Source organism: Mustela nivalis (assembly GCF_964662115.1).
Source record: "Mustela nivalis genome assembly, chromosome: 15".
Classification (NCBI taxonomy): domain Eukaryota; kingdom Metazoa; phylum Chordata; class Mammalia; order Carnivora; family Mustelidae; genus Mustela; species Mustela nivalis.
This window is the reverse complement of record NC_139034.1, coordinates 82,062,487-82,068,486: the sequence shown is the minus strand read 5'-3', so window position 1 is coordinate 82,068,486 and position 6,000 is coordinate 82,062,487. Positions and strand designations below refer to the sequence as shown.

Genomic DNA, 6,000 nt, shown 5'->3' with positions numbered 1-6,000 from the left:
AGGACAAGGGCTCATCTGACAATCTTAAATTCTTCCATACCCCAACCATCTAGACACCCCTCTCTTCCTTTATGCTGTTGTATTTCCTCATGTGTAACCGTTACTAAGTTAGTCTTCAGTTAAAAACACACCATGCAGGGGTATCTGGGTGGCTCAGTCAGTTAAACCTCTGATTTTTTATTTTGGCTCAAGTCAAGATCTCAGGGTCCTGGGATTGAGACCCCACTTGGGCTCCACACTCAGCAGGGAGTCTGCTCGAGGACTCTTTCTCTCCTCTTCCTCTGGCCTTCTCCCTGAGCGCGCGCTCTCTCTCTCTCTCTCTCGCTCTCTCAAACAAATATATACATCTTTAAAAAGCCAAACAGACCACTCAATAAGAAATGGTTCAAGCTTACGTATATTTTACTTTCACACATCAGTTCAAGATGGGTGTCCTCCTGGTCCCTGGTTGGCTGTTCTCTTCATGGGGACACAGCATTAGAGGCTCATTTCATTTGCATTCACCTTATGTGTTGTCACGGCTACACGCAGCATAGATGACCTGAGAAGAGAGGAGAAAACCACCACGTAAGGCTTGAGAAGGAGCGACCATACGTAACTTCTGCTCTCCTGGCATTGATGAGAAATAACCATGAAAAGGAACCACATCCCTGGTACATTTGAAAGAAAATAACAGGTTTTGGTAGAAGCTTCCTTACCATGACCTGACGTATTATGAACATATGTGATTATCTCCACTCAGGACTAGTAAGTAAGCTTCACGAAGGAGTTTAATTTACTATTATATTCCTAATGCCTTGATGAAGGGCAGGCATGTACTAGCCACTTAATAAGTATTTTCCTAAATGAATCAATTGAAGCATGTACACTTATTTGGCCTAAAAAATAGTTTCCCTTGAGCCAGAAAGGAAGCTATCTCAGCATTCAGGATAAAGTATCCATCTGCCAATTTTACTAGCTTTTGCTTAATAAGCTTCAACTTCATAATATATTTTCCACTATTTCCCATGACACATGACAAAAATAGACCTTAAAAAATATGTTTTGACTGTTATGATGGATGAATGCAATGTAAAAAAAAAATCTCCATTTGATGTGGTTCAATGTGCTTGAAGTATTTTTTTTGCCTTTTGATATTTTTCAATGTAAATATTACTCAATGTATACATACCTCTTTGACATCTAATTGTGAGTAAAATAAAGTTAACACTTTCTATCTAGGAGAAACGAAACACATCTTTATTATGGTCTTTTAAATTTTTCAATGTGGGTTAATTGATTTGACTGTTCCCTTCCTTGTTAGCACAGGAAGACTTACCCAAGAACTATAATTTTAAAATTCACAGTTTCACTTAGGATCTTCAAAAGTCACCAAAGTTAGTTAACATTTTGGATGCTTTCAATTGAATAAGTAGAAACTACCTAAATTACAATATTGCATATGACAATATGAATTCTAGGAAATTTAGGTAGATCTGTTTTCAAATATGTTTATATGTAATAATCAGTGTCTTATTAAATTATATGACCTCTAGGTATACCAGCATTTGCTTATTCAGATTTTCTGAAGTTTGGACTCTAAACAATTCAGAACTAATTATAACAATCTGGTTTGAGATGCTAATGTTGAGTGACACCCAGACAACCCAGCTGGTACGCAACAGCAGTGGTAATATACTTGAAGGCATGGGATTTGAGAAGCACATACCAGCTGTGCTCTAGAGCCACTCTGGCTGCCTCTCCTCTTCTGAATATCATTCACAGTGTTGACATTTGATTTTGATGGTGTGGAAGTCCTGAATGCTTCTCTGGTAAGTGCTTGGGCCAATGATACTCTGCTGTGCTGGTTTTGACGTTCAGTTACTTTCTACCAGGTCTTTTGGTCAACCTTATCTCCAATGCCAAAAAGTGGTTATACTGAAACTACGAAATTTCCTTGGGTAAAGGAAAGCTCAAGATCTCGAGCTTGAATTTTTGTCAGTGAGGCTACTGGATTTCCAGATTAGCCTAGCGCTGACAGAACCAGTCTCTCTCTGTGAGTTGAACTAACCGGTCAATCTTTGTGAGTGGTCCGAGTGAGAAGAGTCAGGGAAGTATGGCCAAGACAGTTTTCTCTCAGAATGGCAGCACGAGCCCTGGGAAACCATTTGGCATAACCTGCTCTGAAAATTGCCCCAGCGCATCTGAGCAATAAACTACCACAATTATCAAAAGCAGGAAACCTGACTATTGTCAAACCTGCAATTTTTTTTGGATTGCTAACAAGACATTCCAAACTACCTATCCCACCTTCATTCATGTTACAGTTTTTGTTACAACTTACTTAATTTATACATATATTAAGTTGGAAATAGGAAAACATGAAAGAAATCATACAATTGTTCGGGTGGTCGATCTATGCCCACTGATGCTATTTAGCATCCTTACCATTATTGAACTTAATTAGGTGCTTAAAATGCAACAGGCAATATGTAAAGTGCACAACCCATATTTTTAATTCTTTTCCTATTTTCCTATTTTATTTGTTTATTTATTTATATTCATTTATTTATTTATTTATTTATTTTTAATTAGAGAGATTTAGAGAAAGAGTCAGGGGAAGGTCAAAAGGAGAGGGAGACTCTCAAGCAGACTCTGCATAGAGCCTGACATGGGGCTCAATCCTATTATCCCAAGATCATGACCTGAGCAGACATTAAGACTCAGTGCTTAACCAACTGAGCCACTCAAGAGCCCCATATTTTCTATTTTAATTCTCACAAAAAATATCTATAAGGTCTTATACAATAACACTTCTAAGGTGCTATTATGAAGAAATCATGGCGGAGGGAAATGCTTAGATAACTTAGCAAGAATTGTTTCACAACTAACATATGATGAGATATAAACTCAGGGCCCCTGGCACCAGACTTCTCACATCTACATTGGATTTCTTCCATTTAAAGTGTGTTTTCTACTCATCGATCATACCAGTTTCTGGAGCTGAATCGCAATTCCTGTCCCATTTTCATCTATTGGATTCCTCTTTATGTTTCAAAGTCCATTTTATATATATATATATATATATATATATATATATACACATATAAATGTACATGTGTGTATATATATATATATATATACACACATATACACATACTGGTAACTTTTGTGGCAGAGACTGACTAAATTTTTTGTGTCTATGAAAATAATTTTACTGATTTTTCACCAGCATAGGGAATATTTATGTTCTCCCTTTCTCAGTTCACCATTAAACTACATTACTAAGCTTTCCTGAATCTTGTTAGGACTGTTTCGTCAGTCCTCATCAATGGAAAGTAGGTGAAAGAGGCAAGTACTGTATTAGCTCAACCGCAGAAACATGTTTGCCAGGACTTTCCCACTCTCCTTTCCCAGTTGGAGCACAGATTCCAATGAAGAGCATCAAGACCCTAGAAAATGATAGGGTCTTCAGTTCACCGTGTCCTGACTGCAAACACCTGCACTCAACTTTCATGAGCTTGTAGTACATGTTTATTGTCTAAGCTTTTCAGATTTATTTGTTATAGCAGTTTGTTTTATAGACCCTGCCTAATGCACCATTTAACCTGTGTTAATCATTTTCAGTTTACAATGTACTTTCACAGACAATACCATCTTTTAATATTATAACAGTCACAAAACACGAGTATTTATTTCTGTAATGTGCTGAATTGTGTCCTTCAGAATCCATATATTGATGGCCTAACCTTCAGTAAATCAGAATGTGACCACATAGGCTCTTCAGAGAGGTAATTAAGTTAAAATGAGGTCACAGTGGGGAGGGGGGAGTTCTAGTCCAATATGACTGGTGTTGTTAGAAGACGAGGAAATTTGGACAGAGACACAAACAAAGAAAAGAACTTATGATATCAGAGGGAGGAGAAAACGGCCATATCTAAGACAAGGGGAGAAGTCTCAGAAAAAGCCAACCCTGCTAATACCTAGATCTTGAACTTTTAGTTAGCAGCTCTGTCAGAAAATAAATCCCTGTTGTTGAAGCCAACTAGTCAGTGATGCTTTAGCAGACTAACACCGTTGCTCTCTAAATAAATAAATAAACCTTAGAGGAAAACATACACACACACACACACACACACACACACACACACACACAAGAACTCTGTCAATGAGAAAATGATAATAAGCAGCAGAATCAGGAACCAAACACAGTTCTTGAGAAGAACAGGGAAACCCTTCCTATTCTTCCCACCTTTTTTACCTAGCAGATTCTAGCTTGATAAATTCATCTGCATTCCTGTAATGGTCATTATTTGTGTCACTAATTTGGAATGTTTATTTCTCCCTATTTATTTTTGACTTATTTCCTCACTTTATTTTGAGTTCATGATAGGAAAATACTGAATCTCAAATCATTATATTCCTTATAGAATCTGGAATAGTGCCTTAAAGTACTGAAGGGTTCAGTAAACATTACACTAAAAATATAGCACTGAGGATTAAAAACTTATACTAAGGGAGTCAAAAACCAGTGTTAAAAGTTATTCATGTCATAATAAAAGTACTTGGTTTACATGGTTGGACAGCCTGTAAAAATGCTTTAACTTAGTTTGTTAAAAAAAAGTCAAACATGCATCTCTGAATTTTTAATATGTTATATATATATATGTATTTTTTTGTGTCAACAATTGTTTTCCTGCAAAAAGACTTTAAGGTGCACGAAAAGATGAAATCTATTCTATGTTTTACAACTCACATGTAACTTTATAGACATATATCTTTTTTAACAACCTGGGAAATGACATTATTCTAGATATTAGCCTAGCCACGGATGTAAACAAACTTTACTCTTACCCTCTTGTGTAGTTACAAAAAGCCCTGTTCAAATATTTATTTGACTGCTTACCTTGATTCATTTGTGCATCCTATTTGCCTGATAATATCCCACTATAAAGGTCTTGGGCTTAATTCCTTATATTATGATTGTCATGGTAACAACCAGAGCCCTGTACCAGTACCACGGGTACTTTCCTTTAAAAAAGAGCAAAATGAGGATATAAAATAACATTGCACCCAGACAAATTAATAAAAAAATAATAGATTTGTAAAGCCTAACATTCCCGCTTGACACTTTTGAAACATTGTTAGCTTGCAAGACATAAACAAAATATTAAATAAAAATATATGCATGCTGATATAAATTAGATTTCAAAAGCATCATTTTTAATAAAGGCTTTTAACTGCCTCAGTCTGGAAATAGTCTGCAATCTGGTTGATAAATATGCAGCAAATGACAAATTAATATGTGTTGGCCCTCATCAACATCGGAGACAAATGTTATTATAATGTTTTGGACTGTGCTCAGTTTTGTCTGTCTGGGGAAAGGCTGTACCAGTTGCAGAGAATCTGCAATTCAGAGGGATAAAGCTGCCCTCTATGTGAAAAGAGTGTGTGCTGCACCACACAATAAAACAAGAAATGTTACAAGATTTAGAGGGAAACTAATTGTATGAATCTGCCAAATTTGTGAAAACTCTTAAATGTGTATATAAAGGGGCAATGTGTGAGGTCCCACAAAGACTTCTAGAATCTCGGTGGAACCAGCATTCATGTCCATAATAGATTATATACTTCCAGAAGTTAAATACTCAACTTAATTCCTATTGCTTCAAATTGACCATTTATAAGCTTTTAAAAATGCAATAAAATCGCATTAACAAAATCAGAAAATACAGAGTAATTTTACATAGAATTATTTTAAACACTCGTGCTCAGTTATATAAATAGAAAATAATAAGCTGAACTTCTTCCTCACACTCAGAATATTTCCATAAAACAAATGTGTTAATAAGTTTCCTAAGATCCACCCCAAGGTGAAAGAAAATAGTTCAGTTGTGACAGATTGTATAACTTTTGAGTCTACAAATGTAGACGTCTCAGTTGCTAATAATAACTTCTTTATGGATTTTATTGTTTATAGTTTTAATTATTTCTCCTGTATTTAAATGATCAGCAACTGAT

At 35.8% G+C, this 6,000-nt stretch overlaps 1 long non-coding RNA gene across 1 annotated transcript in view; it reads right to left on the bottom strand.

The window, feature by feature from the left end:
- Window positions 1-406: 406 nt before the first annotated feature.
- LOC309848880 overlaps window positions 407-6,000 on the bottom strand; it is a 72,363-nt gene continuing 66,769 nt past the window's right edge. Inside the window, exon 3 of the long non-coding RNA XR_014303362.1 lies at window positions 407-541. This is a non-coding gene — a long non-coding RNA (uncharacterized lncRNA). The remainder of the gene's footprint in view (window positions 542-6,000) is intronic.